This window comes from Arachis hypogaea, chromosome 8 (genome assembly GCF_003086295.3).
Source record: "Arachis hypogaea cultivar Tifrunner chromosome 8, arahy.Tifrunner.gnm2.J5K5, whole genome shotgun sequence".
NCBI classification, from domain to species: Eukaryota; Viridiplantae; Streptophyta; class Magnoliopsida; order Fabales; family Fabaceae; genus Arachis; species Arachis hypogaea.
In genome coordinates, this window is record NC_092043.1 from 48,152,620 (window position 1) to 48,169,929 (window position 17,310).

Here is a 17,310-nt window from a genome sequence, read left to right on the forward strand (position 1 = left end):
TATGATGGTGAAATGTCATTTTCTCGTGAATCCATTTTTCCTCCAAAATAATTACAATATTTCTCTCTTTTAAAATTATTTTTAAAAATTATCTTTAATTGATATAATTATATTATAATTAGTATTTAATGAATGATACATAATTATACTAATTTAAGATAATCTCTTTATTATAATTATACTAATTTCTTTTAAATTTATTTCAAAAAATTATCTTAATTATAATTATATAACAGTATTATACTTAGCATTTAATGAATAATTTATAATTATACTAATTTAGAAAAATATCTCTTTTATAATTATATAAAATCAATAATTAATGCATTATTAACTTAATTATCAATCAAAAATAATTTTAACTATTTTAATTATATTGATTTTAGTTATATTGATATAATTCTATTTTTTATTCATTATCTTAAAATTTTATTAGTGACAAGTTATTATCTTCATGGTGACCTATATAATAATAATAATAATAATAATAATAATAATAATAATAATAATAATAATAATAATAATAAGATAGAAAATTATATATTAGAGAAATATAAATTGATTATTAATAATTGATTATTAATAATGATAATTATATGATTAATTTTTAATAATCATTAAATATATTTAATATAAATAACCAAGTTTAATTAGTTAACAAATGAAAGAAAATATTATTGTACAATTGTAGAAGTAACAATAAATATATATATAAATAACTAATTTAATATTAATGATAATTCAATATATATATATATATATATATTTGATATATATTAATAACCAATTTAATATTAAAAACGATAATTATCATTATTATTCAATAATAATAATAATAATAATAATAATAATAATAATTATTATTATCTTTTCTTTTATTAAAACACTTATCTAGTTGAATTAATATAAATATTTAATGAAAATAAATGATAGATTTTTTGGCTTGAAGGATAATACAATCGAATATTCTTGAAGATTTTAAAGTTGTGAGTATATATTCTTCCTATATTAATATATGCATGCATGTTATCTCATTTTTTCCATAAATGGAAAATAACATTTACCCGTTAAATTTGTTAGTTGCTCAACTAATTCATCTTATTTATTGTGATTGAGATTGATATATAATCATAAATATTTTTTTCCTCCATTAATTTTAGTAAAGAAATTCTTGACGTAAAATAAAATAAAATAAAGTCAGTATCTACTTTTTCTTTCAATATTTTTATATTTACGGTAAATATTAAATATAAAAAAGAAAAAATATATTAATTATTATCACTTTTATTTATTTAAATTCATAATTAAATTTAATATAATTATAGTAAGTCTCTATAATTATAACAATTTATATCTGTTACAAATATAGCAATTATATTATATATAATTATATATAGTATTTCTATTTATATAATTTACTTAATATATTAAAATTGGATTTTTTCTCAACTAATGAGAGTGAGGTTTGAATTTCTCATGAATTTATTTTTCCTCTAAAATGAGTGCATTTAATGAATAATGCATAATTATACTAATTTAGAAAAATATCTTTATTATAATTATATAAAATTCATATTTAATACATTATTAAACTACTTATCAATTATCAATCAGAAATATTTTTAATTATTTTAATAATAATAATAATAATAATAATAATAATAATAATAATAATAATAATAATAATAATAATAATATACTTCTACTTAATATACTAAAATTGTATTTTCCTAACTAATTGAAGTGAAGTGTCAATTTTTCATAAATTCATTTTTCTTCTAAAATGAAAGCACTATTCTCTCTTCTAAATTTATTTTAGAAAAATATCTTTATTATATTTATATTACAATTAACATTTAATGAATAATGTATGATTATACTAATTTAGAAAAATATATTTATTATAATTATATAAAGTTAATATTTAATGCATTATCAACTAATGAAAGCGAGGTGTCAATTCTTCGTGAATTTATTTTCTCTTCAAAATGAAAGTACTATTCTCTCTTCTAAATTTATTTTAGAAAAATTAAAATTCCATATTGAATATAGGTGGCAAGTTTAAAAAAAAGCAAGTTAATAGAATCAAATCATATTTCTATAACATATATAAGAATGTATATTTTTATTATATAAAAATTGAATTTCTGCACTTCATGATGGGCGTGGCATACTTTTTAGCGTGTTTCTTAATTTATTTTTTATAACTCATTGAATACAATTTATTACAGTAAATTAATTATATCAACTAATTGATTTGATTAGGTATTTAAATATCACACGATTTATTATAATTTATATCAATAAAATAATTGTAAATAAAAAATTAAAATCGTATTAATGAATTTAATATTAAAGTTAATTTGGCTTTTTATTATTTAGAGTATTTTTCAATCAATAATTTTATACTCTTTACTTTTTTTCAGTTTTATTTTGAATTTTAATTTAGTACTCAAAGATAGTGAAATTCCATTGATACTGAAATAAAGTTACATAAGGGTCCATAGGGTGGAATAAATAAAATAATGTGATACCCACATTGCAATATCCAAATGAAACAACTTAGGATCTAAAATGTTTATCTTTCTCTTTCTCCTCGTCGTTTATTATATTATCTATTCTATCTATTCTATTATATAAAAATCGAATTTTTATCTTTAATGATAGAATCAACGTAGCATTCTTCTGCTTTATTTTGTTTAACTCATTAAAGATAATTCATTATGATGAATTAATTATATCAACTAATTGATTTGAATAGATATTTAAGTATCACACAATTTAAAATTATGTATATTAATTATTTGATTTAATTTTTATGATATATAAATTTAAGGAATAAATTAAAATAAGATAATTTATTACTTATTTAAATTGAATATAACAAATATAAATTAATTTAGTTAAAAATTTACTATTTTCTAATCTTCTATAAATAAAAATGACAAAACAAAATTATAAAAATAATCTTTTTATCATTTTTGCTATTTTAATTTTATTTTCTTTGCTTTTTCTTATTTATAATTTTATTTTATATTAACTTTGTTTATTTAATAATAAAATATACTCATTTAATTCTATCATATAATAATATTTTTTTCCTATACTAATCGAAGAATTTCAATAGTTATCAACTACATCTAATAAAATGACTGAGAAGTGAGAACTACGAGAAATTAAACCCAGGTTCAAAATGCTGAAACAAAGAAAAGAAAACAATGGATTTATGATTAGAGAAAAACGTATAATAAAGACAAAATATACTAAAACTGGATTTTTTCTCCAATTAATAAAAATGAGGTGTTAATTTCTCATGAATTCATTTTTTCTGTAAAATAAAATCACTGTTTTCTTTTCTAAATTTATTTTAGAAAAATATATTTATTATAATTATATCAAAATTAACATTTAACGAATAATGCATAGTTATACTAATTTAGAGAAATATTTTTATTATAATTATATAAAATCAATATTTAATACATTATCAACTAATAAAAGTGATGTGTCAATTCCTCATGAATTTATTTTTCCTCCAAAATGAAAGCACTATTCTCTCTTCTAAATTTATTTTAGAAAATATCTTTATTATAATTAAATTACAATATTACAATTAGCATTTAATAAATAATACATAATGATAATAATTTAGAAAAATAAAATAAAGTCCAGTAATTTATCTTTCGACTGCACACGTGTGTAGAATAACTTTTAAGAATGAGTCATGTATAGTAAATACGATCGATGATTGTAAAACTGTATACTAACATTAATATAATATTATTTCAGGTATATGTTTTGCAGGCATCAAAGAAAAGTGTTGAGTTGTTTTTTAGTAGATTTAAATTATTTATTGTTTATTAGCGAATTTTGTGCATTAAAATTCTCTAATAATTTATTATTTATTTTGAGCTAATTTTGAAATGTTCTTACTTGACAGTAAAACAAATAAAAATTTGTTGATGGGTCTAAGTATTATTAAGTTGTTTATGGTCACATTGAGGATATATGTTTGATTTATTGAAAAAAGTAGATTACTAAAACCAATTAATAACTATTTTAGAGTTAAAATATTTAACATTAGATTAAGAAAAAATAAATAATACATAACATGTTATATTTTTATTAATCAAATTATTATAATTTAATTTAATCTTAACAAAATAATTTAAAATTATAATTTCAATCTTATCACGTGTATGGCACGAGTTAATACACTTGTTATATATATTATAGAAATATTTTAATCATTTTATATATTAAAAATATTATAACTATTTTATATAAAAAATTAATTTAAATTAGTTTAAAATTTAGTTCATCTAATTTTTTATATAAACCGATTTATTCAATCTAATATTTATGTAGCATTTTGATTAGTTGAAATAAAAGATCTTTTAAGAAAAATATTTTAAACATCTTTATGTAGGTAATCTTTTTTCTAATTATGCTAAGGTGGAAACTTATCTGTAGTAGACTTTACATGAAATTGTTTTTGGATGGATGACACGTGTTATTATTTGGTTTAAAAAAAAATTCGGTTTATTTTATACAAATAATTTAATTAAAAAATCAATTGATATAGCTATGATGTTAGATTTTTTACTGTATTTTATTTTAAAAATAACTTGACTAATATAAATGAGAAATTGTAATTAATTGTTTACTATATAATTTTTTAATGAAAATTATAATTAAAACTCATTAAAAAAATAAAATTATCTAATATATTAGACCGGTTCAATGATAATTAGATTTTTTTGTATTATAAAATATAAAAAAAATCATAATATTTTTTGGGATTTAATTTTTATATTGTATTTTCATAAAATTTGCACAAAATTCACCTATCACATTGACTAAACTTATTTATTTACGTAAAATTTGTTTATGGATTCAGCAAACTTTTTTAATACGATTTGAATTGTATTAGTATATTTTCATTTTTTAATTAATTTAATTTTATTTAAATAATTAGAATTTTAAATTATAAAATTTGTATTAGTTTGTAATTTAAAATTTAAATAAATATAATTTAAATTAATAATTTATAAAATGGTATGTATACGTATTATTTTACACATATGATTAATTATATTTATTCGATTTTTTTAAAAAGATAACGGTTATTAATTTTCAACTAACAAATAAACACACTTATATTATTTTTAAATTAAAATTTTTAAATAAATATACTCTTATTATTTTAATTTTTTATTTAAATAAACATATTCGTAATATTTTAAATAAAATTTAAAATTAATATAGGTAGGTTTATTTAAAATTTAAAATTTTAATATTTTAAACAAACATACTCTTATTATTCTAAATAAGTATATTTTTTTAATTGGAAAATAATATGAATGTATTTAAATAAAAAAATTAACAACTGTTATTTTTTAAAATTAAATAATATAATTAATCATATAAGTATATAATACGAATACATATAATTTTATAAATTATTAATTTAAATTATATTTATTTAAATTTTAAATTACAAATTAATAAAAATTTTAAAATTTAAAATTCTAATTATTTAAATAAAATTAAATTGATTAAAAAATAAAAAATATATTAATACAATTTAAATCGTATTAAAACGTAAACAGGTTTGCTGAGTCCATAAACAAACTTTACGTAAATAAATAAACTTAGCCAATGTGATAGGTGAATTTTGTGCAAATTTTATGAAAACACAATAAAAAAATAAATTTCAAAAAATAACATGATTTTTTTTAGAATTAGTTTTTTTATATTTTATAATAAAAAAATATGATTAACTTTAAACTGGTCCAATATATTAGATAATTTTATTTTTTTAATAATTTTTAATTATAATTTAGTTAAAAAATTATATAGTAAATAATTAACTACAATTTTTCAATTTAAATTAGTCAATTTGTGTTTAAAATAAAATACAGTAAAAAATCTATTATAGCTGTCTTATAGCTAAAATTAAAACTGCATGTTGGTGTTAATTATCTAGAAGAAAAATTAAAGTGGAATTGTTATTAGAAATGAAAAGAAAATAATTAATGCCACTGAAGGCACTATATCATTACATCATATGAAATAATAAAAATTTATATCCAAATCCAGATAAGAATTGAAAGAGTAAAAGTTACTATCATTAACAAGGATCGAATCACGGTCATATACTACTCTAAAGTTTAATCATACTATGCATGACATGAATTGCCTCATTACTAATCTTAGAAATTAAAGGCACCTCGTAAGTTCTTCTTCTTGTTAACCTTCTTTTTCTTGGACTTGCAAGAATCTTGGCTCTTATCGGCTTTATGTCCATGGATCATACCATGCAGTTTCGAACCAATAAGATAGCAAAGATAAGAATCAATGGTGATGAACATTGTCTTCTCATCCGTATACACATTATAATAACAGCACAAGGTTTCTTCTTCATCATACCAGTCCAGCTTCTCTTCCGGCCTCTCCACGTCAAAGTGCTTCCCCAGCACTGTCTTCGCCAACTTGTCAAGATTGTACCGCCACAGATCCACCTTCTCCCCTACCTCCTTCATCCCTTCCTCCGCCATCGCCCTAAGGTCCAACGCCTTCTTCAGCTCGATCCCGTGGTGCTTCTCCAGCTTTCCCTTCACCTTTTCGATCTCCATTCCCACCGCGATAACCCTAGGGTTGGCGAAGAAGTCGCAGAGGGGCCTAGGGTTTTGCTTCGCTTTGTAAGAGTCAGCTTGTCCGGGAAGAGGGTAGAGGAGGCAGTGAGAGCCAACGCAGAGGGAGATGAAGTCGTAGCCTTGGTCCTTGACGCCCCGCTTGGTGTACTTGGTAAATTGGTGCTCAGCGGTTACGCCGACAATGACCGGGGTGTTTTTGGGAGTGGACCTGAGCACGTTGGTGAGCCACTTAGAGAGCGTTTGGGAAGAGGTGGTGTTGATGCAGAGGATGCGTTGGTCGTCGGCATAAACGGTGTAAGGATAATAGCGGAAAGTGAGGTCGTAAGTCTCGACTTCGGTGATCATGCTGGGTTCAATGCTGATCTTGAAACCCATTGTTGTTAGTGGTTGTAGGATCAGGGACTTGCAACGGTTGTCGGCCGGGGTGGTAGAATCTGCAAAGATACTCCGCAGAATGGATCTGAAAGGTATAAAGTATGAAGAATGAGTGAGTACCTAAGGGGCCTCTGGCTCCTCTTTATATAGCTTATGATAGTTATCTTATCTTATATTATCTTATCATATCCGACTTATCCGGCTAAGATAAGTGAAGTATTTGAATTCGAATCATCTTATCAAATATATGTCAGCTAAAGCTCCTCATTTTAGATGGCGTGATAGCTCCAATTCTTAGCTATATGAGTTTTGCGACGGATAGGTTGTCCAATGGAAACTCTGCCCTGTATGAGTCAATACTATGAGCTTATTGAAATTGATCTGTCTTGTAGCTCCAGCATTATACAAGTATGGCATGGAAAAAAAGTGAACCTTTTCGTACTAAGCTCTATCAGATTTTACTGCATTGATTACCGTTTGCAAGGATGTTAATGGTGTGATGTTTCTTTATTTTGTTCAGTTTCTTCAAAAGCTAAAGTACTTATATCTATCTAAGTGCCCTCAGGTGAAACAAATTCCAGATCTTTCTGAAGAGAATATTTGATGAACTGAATGATTTTCCCTCGTATCTCACACGCCACAGAGTCTTGTTAAACTTAATTTATTGTGTTGCTTAAGTCTTGAAACTCTTGCGAGTAAATTGGAGATGAGTTCCCTCAAGGAACTAGATCTTGGTGACTGCACAAGAATGAGGAAACTTCCAGAACTTGGAGAATGCATGAAACATTTATAAGTTCTTTCTTTTTCATATACAGCCATCGAAGAACTCTACCCACAACGGTTGGAGAAAGGGTTCTGTGTGCACCCTCACAAATGCGGAGAGGATCTTGTGCACATGAAATCTGGGCATTTGTTTTGTATGGAGAATTGTCTACTGAAGTTGTCCTTTATGCCACTTTCATGTTTAGCTCAACTGGCTTCAGTTTGTCCTAAAAATTCAGGTACTCAGTTCTATCATGGCTTTGGTTATATAATGTGGGTATTTGGATTTTGTTTCTGATTCTTTTATTATTTGGGAAAAAAAAATACATGAGTTGGGTTTTGATAGAGGCGAGTTGGTGTTATGTGAGTATGCGAGTGTGCATCTGTGTGCTAGATTATATGTTTGTAATTGTTGACATGAAAATTATAAAATTGAAAAAGATAAAATGAACTGGGTTGCCATGTAGGAGCGTTTCTGTAATATGAGCATTTGAAGGCTGTGTTTATGTTCATGTATGATGGATTTTCGATGTTTTTGGTTTTGAAGGTTTAAACTGGGTTTCATTGTGTTTTCATGGTTTTTCATAGTAGTCCCTTTAAAGTTTACTTCTCCTTACTACAGGATTTACTATATCCATGTCCATTTCAGTTACACTTTCGATGTACACTTTGCTATACAAATTGAAGCATCTTGTTGAAGTAGTTTCATTACTAGTTTCTGCCAAAGATCATTTTCTTTTCTAGGTTGTGTTGTTTAAATATCGCTCAAGACAATATATTATAGTCATTGGCAATGCATTAATTTATTATTCCATCACACACCTACATCAGTACTTTCCAAGAAAGAACCAATTCACATTTTTGTTTAATTATTTACAAAAATGAACTAAATATTACATGTAGGCTTCATTTACTTTATGAATTTCTACGTGCTTTGTTTGTAAAGACGAATGCACTTTCTATACAAAATTCCTTCCTCAGTTCCTCCTTTTCAAAACATGAATAGTAGTAATAGGAAAAACAAAAAATGATATTTAATTTGTACCAACATTTTTTTAACAAAAATTTTAGGTGTATACAAAAATTAACCACTATATATTTGTATATAAATATATGTTTAAATCGTTTTCAATGTGTATATTATATTTCAACATATATTTTATATTAGTGGCTAGTTTTGGTATACACCCAGATTGGTTGTTTCATTATATACAAGAATATTTAAGTTCTCAAGTCTGGTGCAAATAAAAAACATAAGGATCCTCCATTATTTACAACTTCCTTAAGGTCAATTTCGACAAAAAAGAACATGTAAAAGAAACAAAAACAAAAGAGCAAACCCTCACATTTAGTGCTCAAAATTGCAAGCAAAAGTGTGACTTTACTAATTACTTACTCTCAGAAAAGTGTACACGGTTAAATACTGTAATAATGTAGAACCATGGAACTATAAATAAACCACTACTCTCTCATCATGTTATTCAAACCAATTTATGTCCAACTGTCTTAGTTTTGTAAGCCACTTATGTGTATCTTGATATATACATGGTTTAGATGGTGTTTCCAAATCACCATAATATACATTTGATGCTGACTCTGCATATTATCAACTCTCTTACCCTTCTCCACAAGGGTGTCGTCCTATCGGCTTCGATAAATAATATCACTTCATGAGGTATGTATATAATTCAGTAGTATACTTAATCCGCTTAATTTCTATTGCAAAACCAATGCTGTTAGAATAGGAACTTTGATTCACAATTAGTGCTTGTTTTCTTACTTTCCAATTTTGATTTAGGGAAATTGGGTAGTTAGGAAAAAAGATGATGTATAAATTATGGGTGTAATGTAATAATAACATACATTCCTCTTGAGCTAAATAAAAAGCTTATTTTTACTTATGAAAGCAAATAACAAAAGAATGTAAATTGTTCAAGAATATTGGATAGTGGATACATCATCATGAGTTACACAAATCATTTTTCTAAGGTCTCTCACGTAGCATTTCTCAAAGAATTATTCAAATGAATCGATTTGACTGAATTACAGTAAATTAAAATTAAAGTATGAAATTAGATGAAGAAAAAACCTTGATATTCAAAAGAAGAGATTCCATGGAAGTGAGCTTAACAATGAAAACAGCATCTCAACAGCTTCCTTATTATAAAAATTCAGCCAATGAAGTTCTTCAATGTCACTCTCATTCTCCCATCACCCAATAGCACCCACCTCAGTCATTAATTTTTGTTAATTAATTAATAATTTAATATTATCAAATTGCCACTAAACTAATGCAACTGTTCTCTTTGCTTCACTCAAAAGCTAAAATCTTCTGTCACTTCTAATCCAGCCCAATAAAATCCCATTTTCCACGCGGCTTCTAAACCATTGACTCACTCACATTAACCGCCACAAGTTTTTTTATTTGTTATTTTTTCTGGTTTCATTGCATGGAAGAGACAAGTGAATGATACGGAATCTTTTGGAGTCATTTTTTCACTGTAGTGAGAGCATTTTTATTTACAGTAATTCTAATGCCTCTCATTGACCAAAGTAACTACTAGATTCTGAGTTCTAACGAAATTTTTTTTATTATATTATTGTATGCCAAGTTGAGTGAAGTTTCACTTAGACCTGTTCTTGTGTTGTAATTGTATGTTAGTTGTTATGCTTGAAGGGTGTATGTGAAAATTCCTGAACTAAACCTGATCAATTCTTTTTCTTTTTGTTTTTTCTCTTTTCTTTTGTTTTTAAAAGGGAAATTGCTAGTTTGACAAAGTTCAAAGATTGAGTTTGTGGGGTTCAATTTTATAGTGTGTGAAGTAATGTCACAAAGCTTTGAAACATACTATTCCTTCACTTGGTTTTTGGAGAAGGAGTGTTAATGTGATAAGACAAAATTCATATAGGAATCTTTCTTTCTGAAACTTGTTAAGTGCTTATTAGACAAACTTTGAGTTGACAAAAAGTAAGTAGTTGCTTCAAGTGGTTGACCTTGAGGAAGAAGAAACTATCATCACCATGGAAATGGAAGGGAGGGGATTCTCTGGTGCTTGTAGTGAATAATAATCTCATTTCTCCTAACCCTTGTTTTCATCCTTTGTGTCCTATAAAACTACCTAAGCTGCTTCTACTATTTCCCCCTAATCACACAAACACAAACCCATGAAGTAGTGATCTTAGTTCTGTAGTAATAGTAGTCTTCTATAGAAGCTGCAGAGTGCAGATACAAACCATAATCCAATTCCACGCTGCTGCTTTTGGAGTTCAACATATATACATGGCATCCACCTCTTTTACTTCTAAAAGATCTTGCAAGTATCATGTGTTTCTCAGTTTCAGGGGTGAAGACACTCGCCCTGGATTCATTAGCCATCTCTATGCCGCACTCACAAGGAAGGGAATCACTACCTTCATTGATGACACCAACCTTCATAAAGGTAATGTTATTTCACATTAACTTCTCACAGCAATTGAAGAATCTATGTTTGCAATCATTGTTCTCTCACCAAACTACGCTTCCCTCACTTGGTGTTTGGACGAGCTCCAAAAGATCCTTGAATGCAAGCATAAGTTGGATCAACACATCGAGGCGGTATTCTATGGTGTGGAGCCTTCTGATGTAAGGCACCAGCAAGGAACCTTCGGAGAAGCTTTCAGGAAACATGAACACAGATTTGGACAAGAAAGTGGCAAGGTTAGAAGATGGAGAGATACGTTAACACAAGTTGCTGGTTACTCTGGTTGGAGATCCAAAAATCAGTAAGCTCACTAATAATCATTGACTTCTTTTGTTGTTGCTGCAAATTATGTTAACTGAATTATTAGAACACTGCTAAGATTATAGTAGTGAGAAATTTTTTAGATAATATGAGAATATATATATATATATATATATGTAAGTAATTAGATTGGGGTGATCCTCAAGTTTCTAGTATGTGGTTAAGAAAACATAAAAAGAAATTGGAAAGAAAATAAACTTCCTCTGCTCTTGTACAAAATTTGTTGCTTTAATTTTCTTGTATGCCTTGCCAGACTTACAAAGAAATATGTTTCTCTTAATAGGAATGAGGCAACATTGGTGGAAAACATTTCTCAGAGGATACATAAAAACTTGATCCCAAACTTGCCATCTTCCATGAACAAGCTTGTAGGAATTAATTCAAGGGTGAAACAAGTGATTAGTTACATTGGTATTGGGTTGAATGATGTTCGTTATATAGGCATATGTGGGATGGGCGGCATAGGCAAGACAACTATTGCTAGAATAGTATATGAAGCCATCAAAAGTGAATTTGAAGTTACTTATTTTCTTGCAAATGTAAGCGAGACATGTGAGAAAAATGGTATTGTTCAAGCACAAAAAGAACTTGTTGACCATATCAATGGAAGCTCGAGAAACTGTAAAAATGAGTATGATGGGAGGAGAATAATTCAGGCTTCTTTGTTTCACAAAAAGGTTCTTCTTGTTCTTGATGATATAAATGAAGAAAAACAGTTGAAGAATTTGGCCGAGGAGCAAGACTGGTTTGGTTCTGGAAGCAGCATAATTATCACAACTAGAGACATGCATCTGCTAAAGATACATGATGCACATGGAATTTACAATGTTGAAGGGTTAGGGGAAAGTGAAGCCTTTCATCTCTTTCATTTGAAGGCTTTTAAACAACGAAAGCCTGCAGAAGAGTATTTGGATTTATCCAAACAGGCGGTCAAATATTGTGCTGGTCTTCCATTGGCACTTGAGGTATTGGGTTCCCACCTTTATGGTAGACCCATTAAAGATTGGCATAGTGCTCTTGGGAAATTAAAGAGCCTTTCACATGCCGACATTTTTGATACGTTGAAAATAAGTTATAATGCTTTAGATCTCATGGACAAGGATATTTTTTTAGACATTGCTTATTTTTTCAAAGGATGGCCCGAAGTTGATGTAATAAAAATATTAGAAGGGTGTGGTTATTATGTTGAAATTGGCATCCTACTTTGATCGATAGATCTTTACTCACTATAAATGAGGATGGTTCATTGGAGATGCATGATTTGGTTGAAGAAATGGGAAAACATATTGTAATTCAGGAATCTCCAAATGATCCTAGCAAGCGTAGCAGGTTGCGGGGTTACGAGGACATCAATCTTGTTCTTACTCAAAACAAGGTAAGTGGAAACTTTTTCAGTTATAAGACTAAAGAATTTGATAACGCATCTAATATCATATCTTTGCAATTAAAAAAATTCTTTTTTTTTTATTTTTTCTTCAGAAAAAGATATCAGTTCGTTATAATTGAATGACTTCTCATTGATTGTTGTGTAGGTAAATGAAACAACTCATAGCATCGTTTCATTCAATATGGATTTCTGTGAAGAACAATATACAATGCGTTGGAGAGATTTAACTTTTTCAAATATATGTCAGCTAAAGCTCCTCATTTTAAATGGCGTGCAAGCTCCAATTCTTAGCTATGTTCCTTGCTCATTGAGAGTTTTGCGCTGGAGATATTGTCCAATGGAAACTCTGCCCTTTATGGATCAATACTATGAGCTTGTTCAAATTTCTGTGTCTCGGAGCTACAGCATTGTACAAGTATGGCATGGAAAAAAGGTGAACCTTTTCGTGCTGAGCTCTATTAAATTTTACTGCATTGATTAACGTTTGCAAGGATACTAATGGTGTGATGTTTCTTTATTTTGTTTAGTTTCTGCAAAAGCTGAAGTACTTAGATCTGTCTGGTTGCCGTTGGCTGAAACAAATTCCAGATCTTTCTGAAGCTGCCAATCTTGAAATACTTAAAGTTGTATGTTGTAAAGAACTGAATGATTTTCCCTCGTATCTCACATGCCACAAGAGCCTTGTTGAACTTAGTTTACGTGGTTGCTCGAGTCTTGAAACTTTTGGGAGTAAATTGGAGATGAGTACCCTCAAGGAACTAGATCTTAGTGGCTGCAGACATATGAGGAAACTTCCAGAATTTGGAGAATGTATGAAACATTTATCATTTCTTTCTTTGTCGAATACAGCCATAGAAGAACTACCCACAACTGTTGGCTATTTAGTTGGCCTAAGAGAGTTGCACTTGGCACATTGCAAAAGGCTTACTTGCCTTCCAGACAGCATTCAAAAGTTAAAATCCCTCACATTTTTTGATCTTTCTGACTCCCCAAATGTCCTTCAATGTTTGTATTCTCTGTTTGGTCTGACTTCATTGGATACTCTGAGATTATCGGCATGTTTTCTCACATCTCAAGAGTCGTGGTCTTTCAATGTTGGCAACTTAGTCTTTGACGGATTTGGATTTATCAGAAAACAGTTTTGTAAGGATTCCAATAAATATCCATGAACTCCCCAGGTTTAGACATGTGAATCTAGACTACTGCCCTAATCTAAAGGTTTTGCCAGAGCTTCCATCAAGTATAAGAGAGCTAAATGCATGAGATTCTGCATCACTGGATACATGGCATTCGAATGTGATATCAAAGGTGTGTTGTGGCTTTGCAGCATCAGCTAAAACCATGATTCTGATTGGCTCCTGCAAATGTGGGTTGCATGGAAGAAAATTCCATTGTGGTTTGTCCATCAGGAACAGGGTAATGGAGTATCAGCCACATTGCCACATAATGAAACCATGGCACTTGCTCTCTGTTTCCAATTATGCCCAACAAATAGTAGTCGTAATGGTATTGTAGATTCGTCGGTGATTTGCAATGGTAAGGAATTAAAGCGTTTAACTTGCGTGCGTGAAACTAGACATTCTCAGCGTTTCATCCTATGCTTGACCAGTGACTATTTTGTTGACCAATTTTGCCATGACTATCGCTTCGAACTGGTATTTCCTAGTCATGTTCGAACGAAAGTAGAGCATTCTAGGGCTCGGTGGGTGTGCAAGCAAGACATCCATTATTTGAAGAAAAGTGGAACCGAAACATAAAAAAGAAAAGCAACTTTTGATCCGAACATGCACATTATCCCACCTTCTTCTCCTTCTGCTTGTAGGAAAAAGATGCTCATGGTTTCCCCTTCTTCATCTGTGTCTCCACTGGAGGAGGAAGAGGAAGAGTATGCTGCCATTGCTGAGAAAGGGTTCTATGTGTACCCTGTTCGTCCTGAACTATTACCTCTCTTCCCTTTGCATTCCCACAACACTTCTTCTTAGTCCTTATAGCTCTTGACACAGGTTTTTCTATAGACCTATGTATGTTACATGTTTTATTGCTAAGTCTAAAACTCTTGAGCTAAATGGTTCTCCAAATCTGAAGCTTTTGCACAATAGCTTAAAAAGAGAACAAGGGAAGGGCTTGGATATATTTGAAGCTGATAAGAATGATTCTTTAGAGGTTTCCCAAATGCGGAGAGGATCTTGTGCACGTGAAATCTGGGCATTTATTTTGTCTGGAGAATTGTCTACTGAGGCTGTCCTTGTGAGTTCATGTTATGTGCTTTTGCGAGTGTGCATCTGTGTGCTAAATTGTATGTTTATAATTGTGGACATGAAAAGTATAAAATTGAAATCATAAAATGAACTAGGTTGCCATGTAGGAGCGTTTCTGTAATATGAGCATTTGAAGGCTGTTTATGTTTGTGTGTGTGATGGATTTTCGACTTTTTTGGTTTTGAATGTTTTTGGAAAAATGTTTAAATTGAGTTTCATGGTGTAATTTGTTGCAATGAGGTTATAGGGAATTGTTTTTTTTTAACTTTCTTTGCTGCAGCATGGAGTGAAATTCAGCAAGCATAACTAGTCAGATTTATGTACTTTACAGAGGGAAGAGGAAGAGAGATTCTGAAGCAGCAAATTGAAACGCAACTTTTGAGCAAACTGAACTCATCAAGGAAAGTTATTACTTGAACAAAAACAGAACTAGTCAAGTCTTTGGTTATATTTTAATTCAGGACAAATATCTACTGATGCTCTCCTTTAATTGATATTTTCAAATGTTTTTCTTCCTCATTAGAGTTGAAAGCATGCATGTAAATCTATAGTTTATTGTAAGAAACGAAGTCTAAGTTGAGAGCAGGATATCTCAAACCTACCTGCACGTTCAAATGACTTTCCACTTGGCATAAATGAAGGGTCCATTCCCCAATTCCTTTGAAATCGACTTTATCTGCATGAAAAAATGAGTTTCATTATGATCTAAGATGCAAAAACAATAATGTAATGCATATGAATCAATGACTACTAAAACATCTTTTAGGGACTTATAGAGTAAAGAAAGAAGGAAATGAAGATTTTGCAACCCACCTCGTCCTGCAGATTTTTGAGATTGTCCCAGTAACCCTTTGGTTTTTGTTGTTTGTAAGGCAAGGAAAGATTCATGATGGTTGCAATCCTTCTGAATCCACCCATGCGAGTGATAGCCTTCTCGATATCAACTCTTCCGTGTAAACGAAGATGCTTCCTCATCGGCATAAGCCCTTCTTGTCCATGTGCTGCAATGAACTTCACAAGTTCGGATTTTAGTATTTCCATATCCCTTTCTAAGCCTGGAACTTTCGGCCTTTGCTGACATGAACTTTGAACATTGCAATTAGGAGTTTCCACGGCCAAACCATTGTTTTCGTCCTTTTCAAAACTGACGAAGCAATTTGTTGCCCTGAATTTGTATTCTTCCCACTAGCTTCTCAAGTTTTCAATCCATTTATGTTCTCAACATAGTCTCTTATTGCCATCAAACTTCTTAAAGTCTCCATCAACCATAGAAAAGCGAAATTCTCGATCCCATGCCTGAAGCATTATAGAAACATACAGTATTAATCATATAACAGAAAGTTCACTATTGACAACTAATCTATCAAATCGGGTAAATACCCTTTTCGACCCCTGAGTATTTTAAATTGGGACATGTCGCACCTTTATCATCCAAAAACCTCAACCAGGTCCTCAACCATCAACATTAGTGGACGTATCAACCTCTGTGACCGGTTGCCAGCAAGTTGCCTGGATGACGTGTCAGGTGGAGGCTCAGTTGTCAAATGCAGGTGCCACGTGTCACTAGAAGTTGTTGCAGGGACTAAAAACCCCCTCCCTGCAACTGAAACAGCGTCGCATGTGCTGGGGTAAGGTGTTCATATGTGTTGTTGAGGAGGGTTTGGGACGAGAGAACGTTCTAGAAGGTGGATGGCTACGGCGCGGTCGGATTCGGAGCCGGTTGTGAGTTGAAGCTCAGAGAGGTGAAAGAGTTCTTCAAGATTGTTGGGAAGTAGAAGCGCTGGTGGAGTTGGTGGTGATTGTTGTGGTGGAGGAGTAGTGGTAGTGGTGGTGGAGGGTGTTATCGGGAGAGAGAACCTCCATTGGATGAAGGTTTGGGAGGTTGTGGAGGAAGAAGAGGTGGAGGACTCGCATGAGTTGCGAAGGTTGTGAGGCGGTGGTAGTGAGTTGAAGGTCGGAGAGGTGAAAGAGTTCTTCGAGATTGTTGGGAAGTAGAAGCGGTGGTGGAGTTGGTGGTGGTTGTTGTGGCGAAGGAGTAGTGGTGGTGGTGGTGGAGGGTGTTGTCGGGAGAGAGAACCTCCTTTGGA

The 17,310-nt window shown here is 30.1% G+C and overlaps 1 pseudogene; it reads left to right on the top strand.

Annotated features, from left to right (window-relative positions):
* Positions 1-6,184: 6,184 nt before the first annotated feature.
* LOC112707981 (disease resistance protein Roq1-like) lies at positions 6,185-15,889 on the top strand (annotated as a pseudogene).
* The last annotated feature ends 1,421 nt before the right edge of the window (positions 15,890-17,310 follow it).